At 34.8% G+C, this 16,494-nt stretch overlaps 1 long non-coding RNA gene across 1 annotated transcript in view; it reads left to right on the top strand.

The window, feature by feature from the left end:
- The window catches only part of LOC129526140 (uncharacterized), a 30,973-nt gene extending 16,739 nt beyond the window's left edge, over positions 1–14,234 (top strand). The window contains exons 2-3 of the long non-coding RNA XR_010130585.1: positions 11,546–11,669; positions 12,788–14,234. This is a non-coding gene — a long non-coding RNA (uncharacterized lncRNA). The remainder of the gene's footprint in view (positions 1–11,545; positions 11,670–12,787) is intronic.
- Positions 14,235–16,494: the final 2,260 nt, after the last annotated feature.

Here is a 16,494-nt window from a genome sequence, read left to right as displayed (position 1 = left end):
ATTATTCCAGTATCCCTTTCTTTTGCATTTTTCAGAAAATACAGCTGTAGGCTTCTGCCAGGTTTGCTATGGACAGTCACTAGTTCCGCAGAGTGGCAGAAAAGATAGGGTTGCTCAATCTTTTCTTAGATTGTTTAACAAGTGCCTTGTTTTAGTTTCACATTCACTACCCCACTTTCAGAGGCAGCTAACATTGCAAGTTCCTGAGTCTTTGAGAAAACTCATTAAATTGAGTTCTTTCTTGGTATTTCACTGTGCTGGTTTAGTATTCAGTTATCTTGCCTCTTCTAAGTTACCACTTGTCCACCAGCTTTCCAGCTACCAATGTTGTATTCTCGATCTTTTTTTCTTCCACTTTTGTTGATTTTACATTTATGTTGAAAAAATATTTTATTATTATTATTATTATTTTTGTTTTTGAGACAGGGTCTTGCTCTGTCACCCAGGCCGGAGTGCACCCAGGCATGATCTTGGCTCACTATAACCTTTGCCTCCCAGGTTCAAGCAATTATCCTGCCTCAGCCTCCCGAGTAGCTGGCACTACAGGCATGCACCACCATGCCCGGCTAATATTTGTATTTTTGGTAGAGATGGGGTTTCACCATGTTGGCCAGGCTGGTCTTGAACTTCTGACCTCAAGTGATCTGCCCGCCTCAGCCTCTCAAAGTGCTGTGATTATAGGAGTGAGTCACCAAGCCTGGCTTACTGTTGAAAAAATATTTTAAGTATCATTTTGGAGTACATATTCCACATGCATTTGCCGCATGACTCTTTATGGCAAGGTAGTAAAGTCTATGGGCTTTTCAAAATAATGTTCTTAATTCATGAAATAAATTATATAGAAATGCAACAGAAAGCAGTTGCATTGAAAAGAAGCTATAAACATATTTTAAAACTATTTTTGATATAACAATAAATATATCTCCACTCATGCCTTAAGTAAAAATATTAAGTTCATACCTAATATCTATCATAATTTCAAAGTATTGATCAATATAATCAAAATTCCTACTTATCTGCATTCCTACTTGTCTAAATTATGACATGAAACTGCCTATGATTTTTAATGATAATAGAAGCTATAAATATTGCTAACATTACTGGAGTTCTTTGCTTCCACATCTTGAAGGAAAGATAATTTTCACTCAAAAGTTACTGTAAATAGATATATAAAATACAAGATTGTATCCATTCAAGTTCATGTACTCTAGTTATGAACCCCTGATTTAGAGGGATCTCAGAGATACAGCAACTAAATCTGTGTTTCGGTGTTCTACCTTAAACTGGAAGTATCCTTATATTCCTTAAATCCGTTAAAAGAAAAAAATGCTTAAGATAATTCACAGTCACTGTATGTGATGTTTCACCAATCTTATAAGGAAAAAATGCACAATATAAATATATTTAATAGGTAATATGAGTTATTTTGTATGGGTTCATGCAAGCAGAAGGCTACTAGAATAAAGATGCAGTGCTGATATTTAAACTAAATTAAAATATATTCTTGCTATTAAAAAATGTCATGCTCCAGTTGTTGAGGTAAGTGGGATGAGAGAAGATAACATGTTTTGAGGTTGTCATTACTCACAGTGTGGAACTTCTAATGTAATACAATGGAACAGACAGAGTATGATTTTCTGGTGCATGGGCATTTCCAAATATGTAAAAGAAGGAGCTTCTCTGAACATTTTCTTTGTGGCTTTGAGAACAAAATTTTCCTGAGCTCACATACTGTAAGACTGTATCTTTATCTTTGTCTACCACACTATTTATATGGTTACATATGTATATGTTATTTCTATATTTTATTTTTGTATCTTAATCAAATACACTTAACTAAATATATTTATATTAAAAATAAGTGTCCAAAATGCCCTATTAAAGCCTATAGGAACTTATTAGGATAGAAAAAATTCCATATGGACTCTGGTTCAGCTAAAATAAAATATACTACTTTCTCTCTGCTTCTCTTGGCTAAGTACAACTAAAACCTTAGAAATAATGCAACAGGCAACCAAAGAACAACTTCAGAGTAGTGTGAGGAAGTTGCACAGTTTTGTCACCCTAGAGCTGGAGGAACAACTCAGCAGGGTGTCTTCTGTCACTCCAAGCAACAAAAAGAGAAGACTCTGGCTCCGCATTGTCTATAATCACCAACCCAGCAACAAAAGCAGCCCAGATCATCTAATTTATCCCTTGGAGCAAATGGGAGCCTCTCTGGCAACAGGCAAGTGTGACACAACAGGCCTTGGGAGAAAAAAAAAAAAAGAAAAGAAAGAAAGAAAGAAAAAATGTGCATAGACAAACTATTGATGTTTTTCTACTGCGTCCCTGAAGGATAGTGGGGGTAACCGGATGGCATTGGCAAACGGGATCTTGCCAAAACAATTGGCCGTTAATTCTCTTGGGTCTGAAAAATGCAAACTGCATTCAGAGAAACCAGGGTGACCAAGAAACACTGCTAAGGAGGATCATAGCACAGCAAGCACCTACCAGGGAAGTGCTCTTCATGCCCCATATCAGGCAGTAGGGCCTCCCAAAGTGCTGGGATTACAGGCGTGAGCCATCGCGCCCGGCCCGGGATGTCTTTAATATAACCTAACTCTGGATTAAAACTGAATAAATTTACAAATGTATATACATCTCAACTTTTGACCTAAAGAGATAAAATTGAAAATGGCACTGATGTAATGAACGAAAAAATTTAAAAATGTGTCGATCTCAACAACTTATAATTAAATTAAAATTCTTATACAATATTATATTATTGGAGAATCCCAATCCCTAGGGCTTGTAAGTATAATTTCCTATATACTATTACTGTTTCTGTAATCAAAAGAAGGATAATCATCTAAATGTTTAAGATGGACAGCAAATAATTCATCCTCTTTGTAAGCAATGAAGCAAATTTCTAAGAACAGGAATGTGTCCTTTGAGATTCCAAAGCAAGGTATATGTCAAATTTGACATACCTAAAAACAGATGCCAGTATTAAAAGGAATTAGAAGAAAAGGGAGACTGATACTAAATGCGAAGATAGAAATTAGAGAAAAGGAGAGGAAAATGACAGTTGCAAGGTAGAGGCATTGTAACAGTAATAAACATTCTTCTTCCAGAAGAAAAAAAACAACCCTCTGGAAAGTGCTGCCTGCACTGAAGATATTGTAGCCATTTGGTGGTAGGTAGGAGAGAGTGGGCGGCTCACCAGGTTCCTCTGCTATGAAGTTGTAAAGGTGGGATATTTTTGGAAACTGTGAGAAAATTTCTTTTTTAGCGGTACTGTTCATACTGTTAATCTTCTAAAGAAATCCAACTGTTATTTCTCTTACTGCCAACATACTTAATTATTGTTGTACAGAGCAAAACAATGATAAGATCCGAACAAAACAGATGGCTCAGCATTACCAGAAAACTTATGTTTTTATGATACATTTTTATGATACCAAAGAAAATACAATTTTATTGAAAATGTCCAAGACAAATGAGTGTACTTTCACAATACATTGTAGTGACTAAAGCACTTTAACATCATTTTATATTTCTTCCACAGTGCTTTTCTAAGTACTTTGTAAAATCATAAAAGATACACAAATCATTTCTAAAAGGTGGCATAATTAAGAATACTTACTTTATGAGTTTAGTCAACTTTATTCGATAATGCTCCTTTGTATAGTTGCATGCTATATTGGAAAATCAACCTTCAAGATGGGATATTAATTAAATTAGCTTGGACTTTATGACACAGAGCTTTTTGCATGCACTGACTGTATTTGCCCTGTTAATTTTTAAAATATGAATTAACCAATTAAATGGAGAAGATTGACATGTAAATTGATAATATAAATTTAATAACAAAAGTGAAGTCAGAGGTAAGACTTAGGGAGCATAATGATTGGGACACTAATGTCAGAATACAGGAACAAGAAAGAATTTCATCTCTATATGATGACATTTATATTTCACAGAGAAATGGAGGTGTTATCAAGGCAAAGATTTGGTAAAAAAAAAAAATTCAGTCCTTATCTAGTTTAGATAAAGCTGAGGATATAAGTGGTGTTGAGTCAATGTTAGGGCCTCGCTTGACATGTATATATTAAATATATAAATGTGTATAGAGGAGTAGTTATCAATGAAATCAGAACAGACCAAATATTGTCAGTAGTGATATATGCATGCTTGCATGATCAGTAAACAAATACATGAATAAAAGCATATTATGTATAATAATATATGTTAAAACATAGCTGACTAAATGGAAACATTTTAATTTTATTTTCAAATTTAAAAATGTTATTTTTTAAGAGATTAATAAACTAAAGCACATTTAGCCTTTTTTGGAAGTTATTCTTGTATTAAAATTAGAAAGATTTCAATACAAAGATTTAGATTCTTATCCAGCCACTGAAAAAGCTAGGAAGCTAGGAGACGTGTTCAGTGTTAAGATGAGGAATCTGAAACTCAGAAAATTTTCCTAAGGACACATAGGTAGTTAGGTCAGATTTGTCACTTGCCAAGCAATTTGTTTTCCACTCTAATATTGTTTCCATTAAATTATAAAAGTAAAAATCTATCTCTACAGAAAATAAGTTTTTCTTTAAATATGCGGTACTCATTTTAGGTCCTTTTTATGCATGTAGAGTGGGATTTTAAATAATGTATCTGTTCAAACAGATCATTAGATTGATAAATAGGAGTTTTACATTTAATTACGTAAGACTTCCATTAGAAAACCTATTTATAAAACCACATGATATACTTTAATCTAAAGTTAACATTGATAGGTTAAAAATTGAATTGCTTCTTTTTAAGCAAATGCTTTTATTAGGATTTTTCTGTGCTTATTTGAAATCCTTACACTCAAAGTACTGTGCATATTAATTAAAACATATGAGACTGAGTTTCTTCCTAAATAGATACAGAAGACTGGTAAGTGGAATTTAATTTACTTTCTTCAATTTTTATTGGTTGATTTAGATTTTATGTTCAACAATAAGTAATGCTGTTGAGTAAAAATACATTCATTATTAATCATTTTAAATCTTAATATAAAGATTTTCTGCACATTTTAATGAAACTATCATGTGCTAATTACTAATACAGTGTTAAGTTCATCAAGCAATTTATTTCAAAAATACTTTTCAAAATCTGTCTGTCAAAGACATCGTATTTATTTTTATTTTTATTTTTTTACTTTTTGCTTCCTCCCCATCACCTCTCCCATTAGGGAAATTTCCCATAGTTGGCCACTCTAATATGTTTCTCAGGCATTGTTAAATATCCTTGAAAATATTAATACTGTGGAATATATATATATATCTGTGTTTTAATACATATTAATGTTAGAAATTGCATTTAATTATTCAATTATTTCTAACATTAATGATAAAATTTGCATTAAATTTTTTAGCTATTTTACTCTACACAGTTTTCAAAATCTATTCATGCTGCCAGTAGCTTACTTCAGGACTTGTGTGTATTTTACACACACCATAAGCACCCAACATATTGCTCCTATCCAGTCCTTGATGATGGATATCTGGGTTGCCCCTACCTCACTGCTACCACAGATAAGACTATAATAAAGATGAGTGTATACATTTGGTGTTCATGTGAGAGCTTTGCTGAGGTACATACTGATTAGAAGAAGTGATATCTCATAGGGAAAAAAGGATTTTAAAGTTCACTAAGTATGGTCAGATTGGTCTTCAGATTGGATGAGCTTAAGTATGGCATGATGGTGTCCATGTCCCCACAGACATTGATATTATCTTACTTTTACATCTAGGCATTCTAAAGCATATTTACTAGATCTTATGGCTGTTTAAAGTTACACTTTAAAAGTTACACTTCTGTGAAGGCTAATGAAGTTGAGCAGCTAAGTTAACATTTGTGTGTATCTATCTATATATGTGTGTGTGTACAGATTTATATAGATACATTTATTAATTTAAAAACCTAAAAATAAAATCAAAGATCTTTTTCTGGGTATTGGATTTCTGAACTACTCTTGGTAATATGTAGAAGTACCTATATTGCCCAGTTGCCTTTAGATTTTACATATATCTTTTCTAGAATGGGACACACTTGCTAACTCCATCTATAGGCCAGACATGATGGGCCGTGCCTATAATCCCAGCACTTGGGGAGGCCAAGGCAGGAGGATTGCTCGAGTCCAGGAGTTTGAGACAAGACCCTGTCTCAAAAACAACAACAACAACAAATTAAAAACTAGCTCGGTGTGATTTTGGGTGTCTGTATTGCCAGCTACTCAGGAGGCTGAGGTGGGAGCATTGCTTGAGCCAGGCAGTTGAAGAAAACTCATTCTGTAATGTTACACTAAGCAGATAAAATTACTTTTAACAAATTCAGATTCATAGAATTTTACCTTGTTGTTGTTTCTTTTAGATCTCTTTTTGAAAGAACTAATCCCCATAAGGTGACAAAGATAATTTTCTATTTTTTTTCTATCATGTTTTAAATTTGTCTTTCCTAGTTAGGCCTTCTATCAACTTGGAGGATATGTTTGTATATTATTTAAAAATGCATTTATAACAGTCCAAGTATTAGGCATAAAATTTAAAAATTTTATGTCAGTTTTAAAACAATAATGTCCTCTCTGATTTGTAATGCTTCTCTGATCACACATTGTGTTCTTATATACAGAAAATATCTGTTGCTGAACCATTAATTGTACTGTACTGTCCACCTTTCGAGTCCTTTCTCAGTATCACCTGTTTTCCTGTGCTTTTTTTTGTTTACGTATTTTTGTGTGTGATTTTATTGAGTTTTTTTACATCTTAACATTTGTAAATATTCCCTGTTCCTTTTTTTAATTCCCAATTTTCATAGCTATTGTGAACCTTTTTTTGAAATCTGTTTGTAAAATTTTTAAATTAAGAATTAATTAGATGTTTAATCAAAATTGAATTGGATTTCTAAATTACTTTGAGAGAATGTGGCATTTTTCCATGTTAATTCATTCCACAAAATGAGAATAACTGTATTTCTGTATCCTGTTCTTTTAAATTTTTAATCATACTCTAAAATTGTCTCAGCAGAGGTACTCATATTTAAATAATTACATATCCAGAAGCATTGCATTTAAATGCAAAAGATAATTTATTAAAGTTCTCTCTCTCAATATTGGTCACAAATACAGTCAACTTTTAGATTATATTATTCGACCACTCTGTATCATGCATACTTTGTGTGTTTGACCTATAACATTTCCTTTCTTTGGTTCATACATGCCAAATAAATATTTTTCCACCCCATTATTTTAAACTTTTAAAGAAATTCTTGTATATAAATGTTTTTTTGGGGGGAGGATAATTGACTTTTTCTTTCTTTTTTCTGTCTGGCTAAACTGTTTCTTCTATAGTTGCTTATCTTATTTCCCTACACTCCTTTTTGTAAGATCTAGATTTATTTTAAATAGTTCAACAAGAGTTTTCAAAACTTGAGTATACTCAATTAAATGGATGAAAATAATTGTTATATCAACTCATTTTGCCTATCTAATATTGTATCTTCCATTCACCAACCTTTAAAAAGTGTTTTCTTCTTTCCCCATTCTCTACTTTATAGATCAAAATTTTTATGCTTATTTACATTTTATACATTATATTTTATTATTCTGGTGGCTATTTCTATCATATTACCTATACTTGCATTTATTCCCTCCTTTTTCTTAAATATCTCTATCTTACATTTACGCCACCTTCAATAATAAGAATGAAATGCTTTTATTGATTTCTGTTCTTCCCCTGTACTTTCTCTAATATTTTTATATTTTTGTACAATATTTATTCTCAATATTTAAAGATTTAGATTATTTTTATTGCTTTTTTTAGACAAGAACTTAGTATTCCTTTTTGTTTTCCATACATCTGCTGAAGTACTGTTGTAGTCAGTGTCCAATCAGAAAAGCAGATACTGATTATGGTGACTTAAACAGATGAATTTAAATTTGGAAATTAAGTACAAATGTAATGGAAGTGCAGATAGAGAAAAATGGAGCAAGTGTCTAAGTAAATGCAGGAAGCAGTGGCTACTCTAGGAAAATTACATTACTGAGTTCCTTAGATGCCTCTGCTGGGGAAACTTTTGAAACACTCAAGATTGTTAATGAGTTTATAACCAAGCTGTGTGAGTGAACCATAAGCCAGACACCTGCAAGGAAGTCTAGAAGATGTAGTTTGCTAACCTCTAACCCTAGCAATATACTGGAGACTATAAAAGAGCAAGCATGGTGCTGAGAAAAAAGAATTAAGTATTTGGCCCAGGTATATTTGTATGGGTATTTTCAAAGACGATCTTCAGGTGGTACATATTCTGAAGACTTGAATGCTTAAGATTATTTTTTTATTTTTCCAGCACATTTGAGCGGCAATTTTATTGGGTAAAAAATCTTGGTCTGTGTCTTTTTATTCAATACATTGGGAATATTAAGCCATCTTCTTAGTCTTTAACTATTGCTATTCAGAAATTTGATGCCAGTATACTTTTTGTTGCTCTGTAAATATACATTATCTATAAAATCTATAGAATATCATTTTTTAATTATGATGCAATGTAATTTATCTATGATGTGTTTAAATTTACTTATTCTTTCTCTGGTACCATTTGGTTACTTTATGTTTACTTTTATTTGGAGATCTCATATTTTAACTTATATTTAGACCATTCTGATACCTTCAAGTTATTCTGCAATTCAATTTTATTCTCTTTCTTTTTCTCATGTTATATGTACTTTAAGCATTTTGACATCTACATTCCAAATCTGCTAAGTTTTTTCCTTATTTTACCATCTTTCTTTACCTTTCTGATAATGCCTGGTTTGAATTACTTCCAGCTTAGTGACTTCATCTCTATAAAAATACCTTTTGCTACTGAACATATATTGGTGACTTGGTTGCTGTTTTTCCTACTTAACTATTGTCGGTAGTATATACTCTATTTTCTTTTTTTTTGTTATTATACTTTAAGTTTTAGGGTACATGTGCACAACGTGCAGGATTGTTACCTTTGTATACACGTGCCATATTGGTGTGCTGCACCCAGTAACTCGTCATTTAACATTGGGTATATCTCCTAATGCTATCCCTCCCCCCTCCTCCCACCTGACAACAGGCCCTGGTGTGTGATGTTCCCCTTCCTGTGTCCATGTGTTTTCATTGTTCAATTCCCACCTATGAGTGAGAACATGCAGTGTTTGCTTTTTTGTCCTTGTGATAGTTTGCTGAGAATGATGGTTTCCAGCTTCATCCATGTCCCTGCAAAGGACATGAACTCATCTTTTTTTTATGCTGCATAGTATTCCACAGTGTATATGTGCCACATTTTCTTAATCCAGTCTATCATTGTTGGACATTTGGGTTGGTTCTAAGTCTTTGCTATTGTGAATAGTGCCACAATAAACATACGTGTGCATGTGTCTTTATAGCAGCATGATTTACAATCCTTTGGGTATATACCCAGTAATGGGATGGCTGAGTGAAATGGTATTTCTAGTTCTAGATCCCTGAGGAATTGCCACACTGACTTCCACAATGGTTGAACGAGTTTACAGTCCCACCAACAGTGTAAAAGTGTTCCTATTTCTCCACATCCTCTCCAACACCTGTTGTTTCCTGACTTTTTAATGATCACATTCTAACTGGTGTAAGATGGTATCCCCTTGTGGTTTTGATTTGCATTTCTCTGATGGCCAGTGATGATGAGCATTTTTTCATGTGTCTTTTGGCTGCATAAATGTCTTCTTTTGAGAAGTGTCTGTTCATATCCTTTGCCCACTTGTTGATGGGGTTGTTTTTTTCTTGTGAATTTGTTTGAGTTCATTTATACCATATTTTCTTTACAACTACTCATTCCACCTTACATTTCCAATATCATACACTGTCTTTTCACTTTATTGTATTTATTATGCTTACTGAAATTATTGTTCTGTCTATGCCACTTAATCTGTTTTTCCCTGTTTTTTCATGTTTGTATTGTATGCTTTTTAAATTTTATAACATTTGTGCTCCTCATGGTATTCCACTGAGAACATCAGCTACTTTTACTCAATGTTATTTGGGTAAGGTATCCCAGTCCCTAGCCTGAACATGCCTATTGATGTGAGAAAGAGAGAGAAAGAGGACAGAGAAAGAAAGAAAGAAAAGAAAAGAAAGAAAGAAAGAAAGAAAGAAAGAAAGAAAGAAAGAAAGAAAGAAAGAAAGAGAGAGAGAAAGGAGGGAGGGAGGGAGGGAAGGAAAGAAAGAAAGAAAGAGAAAGAAAGAAAGAAGGAAGGAAGGAAGGAAGAAAGAGAGAAAGAAAGAAAGAGAAAGAAAGAGAGAGAAAGAAAGAGAAAGAAAGAAAAGAAAGAAAGACACTGGAAAACAGATATACCTTGAGGTGAGAGTCACTGATGTTAAAATCAAGACTTATCTATACCCTGCTTTCACAGTCCTAAATCTACCCATCTGGCCTTTTGTGAATTATCTGTGTCTGTAACATTAATTTAACGACTGCCTTTTCCCAAGTGATGCATCTGGGACAGGTTAGGGTGGGGGCAATTACAAATGTCTCCATGACTCCAACAGTTGTTAAGGGCTCCCTACTCTCACTGTGCTTCAGTGATGCCATGATGCCACTATCTACTAGAGCTTTGGTTTTACTGTCCCATTGTGGAGACAGGATGCACAATATATATATTTTTTAATTTTCTATTTTAGATAATTTTTATTACTATAACATTGTATTTCTGGCCGGCTGCGGTGGCTCACGCCTGTAATCCCACCACTTTGGGGCGTGGTGGTGGGCGCCTGTAGTCCCAGCTACTCGGGAGGCTGAGGCAAGAGAATGGCATGAACCCTGGAGGCGGAGCTTGCAGTGAGCCGAGATCGCGCCACTGCCCTCCAGCCTGGGTGACAGAGCGAGACTCTGTCTCAAAAAAAAAAAAAAAACTTATTATTTCCACCATTTGAATTACGTTTGTTACTTTTTCTTCAACTTGTTTGTATAACTTTGAAATCTAGAAAGCAAAAGCTAAAAAACTAACAAGGAAGCAACAAACAAGCAAAAATTGTAAGGATATCCCAGGGTTATGAGTGGCTTACTGAACTTTATAATATCTACTTTATTACTCTTAGTCTCAAAATTCTTAAATAATGGATTAATTCAAATTATTGGAGAAATACAACTCAAACTGGATGATTGAGTAGAGCTCTTCCAGACACATCTGTTTAAAACAAAAGAATTCTCTCTTAAAATGAGATCAGACTGCATTTGACTGGCTTGAAGTTTTAGTATTGTTAATTTAAAATAGTTAAAGATAATTTTTATCTTAGTTTTCTTACTTTTTTCTCAGAAACTTTTTATTAAAAATAAAGAAAATGGTGATGCACAGTAGAAACTCATGCAAACACTTTAGCTTGTTAATAGTGTGTGTGAGTAGATAAGAGAATAATTTGCTGTGGAATAAATTCCAGAACAATAATACAAAAATGAAGAGGAGAAGAAAGAGTGGACAAGAAAAACTGACTCCTTGCTTCCATTCCTACAGGGAGATCACACATAAAGAAACTCTCCTTTCCTTCCAACTGGTGGGGTTCCTCATGTGATGGATGTCTCCAATTCCAAGCAATATTACAGCTAGCAGTTCAGTACCGCTCTGCTCAGCAGTGAAGGTAATGCGATGTGTTTTCAACAGGCACTGCAGGGGAACTGAGATTTTTCTTTTTATATATCATTTATAAATTGATGCTGTAACTTCACCAAACAGTAGTCTTTTAAAACTTAATGAGAATGAAAAATTGTGTGTATGTTCACATGTACATATGTGTAAGAGTGAGTTTATGTTTAACATTTGATGTTCCTAGGAAGTTTAGGGGAGCAACAGTTCAAGCACTTGAATATATTTTTATGCTTTGTTTCTTATTTCTTTGTAAATATACCTTTATCTTTAATTTGTATATTGATAATAGAAATATAGGACAAATGACTTTTTAAAATATTTCTTTGTTTGAAATTGTAAAGCACCATTGCACTGTAAGTTTAATGTTTTAAGTACTCTGGTCTATTGTCTAGGATTGCTAGATTTTAACAAATAAAACTACTGGCATCTAGGTAATTCTGAATTTCAGATAAAAGTGAATACATTTTTAATACAAGTATGTCCCACTTATTGCATGGAAAAGCTTGTACTAAAAAATTATTTGTTGTTTATCTAAAATTTAAATTTAGCTGGGAAATCCTATATTTTATCTGGCAACGCTGATATTGTCTACTCCACATTTAATTGTCATAAAGTCTCATTTTAGGTAAAATATAAGTTATTTCGGTGTTCATATATGAATACAGAACAAATATGTAGGTAGATTAAATATATTCTTGAGCCTGGGAAAGCTGTCTTTTTTTTTTTTTTTCTTTCTCTTTATTTTAGTAAAGTCAAGCAGTGAACAATGTTCCATAAAGGTCAATTGGCAACTGTACCATCTGCTCTGGGTCCCTAGAATAAATCTCCTGCTGGGGCACTGATATACATGAGCACATGTTGTTTTCACAAAGACCAAAATCTTATATTGTATTCTTGTTTGATCCCCGCTGTGGATGCCAGCTTAGCAGTGTCAGTAATGGTGTTTGTGCCTGAATTCTGGACCTTCATTACACAGATTGCTGCCAGTCCCAGAAATAAAGATTCCACTAGATTAAAGAAACATGAAATAAAATGCTGGACTCCATGTGTAGTGGAAAAATGGGTAATGTGCTCCAATTATTTTAACAGACCTGTTTACACATGCCCCAGGTTCTCAGAGGGTTGGCTGCTAACATCCCCCACTGCATCTTTCTCTGGAGAATTGCCCTGGGAAGAGAGAAATGCCAAGATGGTTTTATGTCTCCTATTATCTTCAGCTATCCACAGACAATGAGCGATTGATAATAGGTGGCAAAATATCTTATCTCAATGAAGGACAACTCTGTGATGTAACTAATACTCTTGAATTCCCTGTGAAATCAGGCTGATTTTAACTTTAGGTAAAACTACGCATTTCCTTGGGTTTTTCTCTTGCTTTGTCTTCACAAGTTTCACCAGAGAGCGCTCTGTCTATAAATTACCTACACATAAATCTCCATCTAAAATTCTGCTTTAGGGAGCCTCAAACCACTATACTATCCTATTGTCACAAAGGAAATTATTTATGTAGACAAAATTAAATGAGTGGGTGAAATCATATAAAAATAAGTATTCCTAATCAGTAATAACTATACTTCCTAAGCACAACACATGTGTTTCTGTTTCTCATGGCACAACACAACAGATTTGTAGGCCAGAAGAAAATCCCAGAATTATTATCACTGTGATTGATCTGGTAGCCTTCAAATGGCTGAGTTAATAACGTTGGTTGTAGAAAGAGTAAAAGACAAATCTAACCTTTTTTACTGCCTTAAGCCATTCTCTCCTTTGTAGTATTTTACTTAATGAAACAGCACTAAGCTTTAAACTGCACTTGACATAGGTTTGATTTTCTGTTGACAGAACCCTTGATAGAGATAACCATAGGAATAGCATGCTATTGTTCTCAGTCCAAGGATAGGATAAACCACTTTCATGGTGTTAAATGTACACTGTAAGAGATATGTGTTACCCATGGATATAGTTTACTAGAAAAAAATTGTACTTACGTAGAAGTACTGACTTCCCAACAAGTAGGAGAATGTTAATGAATAGCATATTGCAGAGTCACAGACATGAACATCCCTTCCCTGATGTACCTAGTAAACAAATGATGAAAACACAAGAATCCAGTAAGGGAAATCTCCACTGAGATTCCAATTCTGTTGAAAAAGGAGGCACTGTTTTCCATAGTAAGATGAATTTATAAAAACAAAATTGGGAGTATGTGATAACAGTGTCCTCATAGGAAGGCAAAGGAAGAGAATGAAGGCTGGGTACCTTCACTTAAGAATTTAGAAAAACAAGGATCAAGTTATAAGATTAAATTTAAACACTCTTTTATGTACAAGATGTCAATAAGTAAATTTTTGTCCAAGATTTGAAAAGGGCTCAAATATATAATTACTTTCTTTTGATAAAAATGAGTTGCCTCCTCATTATCCTTTTATGAAAACTCATGGATGACAATCTATTGTACTGGCATTTTAAATTAAGTTACATGTCTTTTACTTTTGAATCTTATCTGCATCCAAATAAGTAAATTGCATATTTGAGGGTTCATTTCATAATAATTTAATCTAGCACCACTTGACGAAAAGATTGAATCTATTATAAGACACTTTAATGTTTTAGAAGTATCTCTTATCTGCTGAAAAATAATATATTCACTTATTAAACTATACAATACTGATATATTTTAACGTTTATTTTGAAAATACCTGTATTCATTTGTTCTTGCACTGCTATAAAGAACTACCTGAGACTGGGTAATTTATGAAGAAAAGAGGTTTAATAAGCTCACAGTTCCCTGGGCTATACAGGCTGCTGTTTCTGTGGAGGACGCAGGAAACTTACAATCATGGCAGAAGGCAAAGGGGAAGAAAGTACATGTTCACGTAGGTGACAGGAAAGAGAAATCATGAAGAGGGAAGTGCTACACACTTTTAAACAAGCAGATCTCTTTAAAACTGACTCACTATCACAAGAACAGTAAGGGGGAAGTCTGCCCCTATAATCCAATCACCTGCCAACAGACTGCTCCTCCCACATTGAGGTTTACAATTCGACATGAGCTTTGGGTGGGGACAGAGAGCCAAACCATATCATTTCACCCCTGGCCCCTCCCAAATCTCATGTCCTTCTCACATTTCAAAACACAATTATGTCTTCCTAACAATACCCCAAAGTCTTAACTTATTCTAACATTAATTCAAAAGTCCAAGTCAAAGTCTCATCTGAGACAGGGCAAGTCCCTTCTGCCTATGAGCCTGTAAAATAAAAAATAAGTTAGTTACTTCCAAGATGCAATAGGGGTAAAGGCATTGTGTAAATAGACCCATTCCAAGAGGGAGAAATCAGTCAAAACAAAAAAGCTATATAGGCCACATGCATGTCTGAAACCCAGCAAGGTAGTTATTAAATCTTAAAGCTCCAAAATAAGCACTTTTGACTCCATGTCTCACATCCAGGCCTCTTAGACACAATGGGTAGGCTCCCAAAGGCTCCCACTTGGGCATCTCTGCCTCTGTGGCTTTGCTAGGTATAACACCCATGGCTGCTTTCATGTGCTGGCTTTGAGTACCTGTGGCTTTACCAGGTACACAGTACAAGCTGTCAGTGGACCTACGATTCCAGGGTCTAGAGGATGGTAGTCCTCTTTTCACAGCTCCACTAGGCAGTACCCCAGTGGGGAATCTGTGAGAGGACTCCAACCCCACATTTCCCCTCCGCACTGCTCTAATAGGGGTTCTTCATGAGGGATCCATCCCTGCAGCAGGTGAATACCTGGACATCCAGGTGTTTCCATACATCCTCTGAAATCTCAGCAGAGGCTCCTCAGCCTTAACTCTTGCCCTCTGTACTTCTCAGGATTAACTCTACATGGAAGCCACCTAGGCATGGGTCTTGCACCCTCTGAAGCAACAGCCTGGGATTTATCTGGGGCCCTTGTAGCTATAGCTGAAGCTGGAGTGTCTGGGATGCATGGTGCTGTGTCCTGAGGCTGCACAGAGTAGCAGGACACTGGGCCTGGCTCATGAAAACATTTTTCCCTCCTGGGCCTCCAGGCCTGTAATAGGAATGCCTGCTGTGAAGATCTCTAAAATGCCTTGGAGATATTTTCCCCATGGTCTTGGCTAGTAAGATTTGACTCTTCCTCACTTATGCAAATTTCTGCAGCTGGCTTGAATTCCTCACCACAAAATGGGTTTTCTTTTCTACCACATGGCCAGGCTGCAAATTTTCCAAATTTTTATGCTCACGAATGTAAGCATATACTGTTAGTACCAGGCAGGCTACCTCTTGAATGCTCTGCTGCTTAGGAATTTCTTTCACCAGATATTCTAAATCATCTCTCTCAAGCTCAAAGTCACACAGATCTCTAGGGCAGGGGCAAAAATGCCATGAGTGTCTTTGCTAAAGCATAGCAAGAGAGACCTTTACTCCAGTTCCCAATAAGCTCCTCATCTCCATCTGAGATCTTTTCAGCCTGGACTTTGCTGTCCATATCACTATCAACATTTTAGTCAGAAAAATTTAACAAGTCTCTAGGAAGTTCCAAACTTTCCCTCATCTTCCTGTCTTCTTCTGAGCCCTTCAAACTGTTCCAACCTCTGCCTGTTACCCAGTTCCAAAGTCACTTCCACACTTTCAGGTATCTTTACAGCAATGCCCCATTTCTCTGGTACCAATTTTCTGTGTTAGTTCATTCTCAAACTGCTATAAAAAACTACCTGAGACTGGGTAATTTGTAAGAAAAAGATGCATCAGTTTATACTTCTGCAGTCTCTATAGGGTTCTGCTTCTGGGGAGGCCTCAGGAAACTTACAATCATGACA

This window comes from Gorilla gorilla, chromosome 14 (assembly GCF_029281585.2).
Source record: "Gorilla gorilla gorilla isolate KB3781 chromosome 14, NHGRI_mGorGor1-v2.1_pri, whole genome shotgun sequence".
Taxonomy (NCBI): domain Eukaryota; kingdom Metazoa; phylum Chordata; class Mammalia; order Primates; family Hominidae; genus Gorilla; species Gorilla gorilla.
Note: the sequence above shows the minus strand (reverse complement) of the source record. Positions and strands in the feature narration are given on the sequence as shown.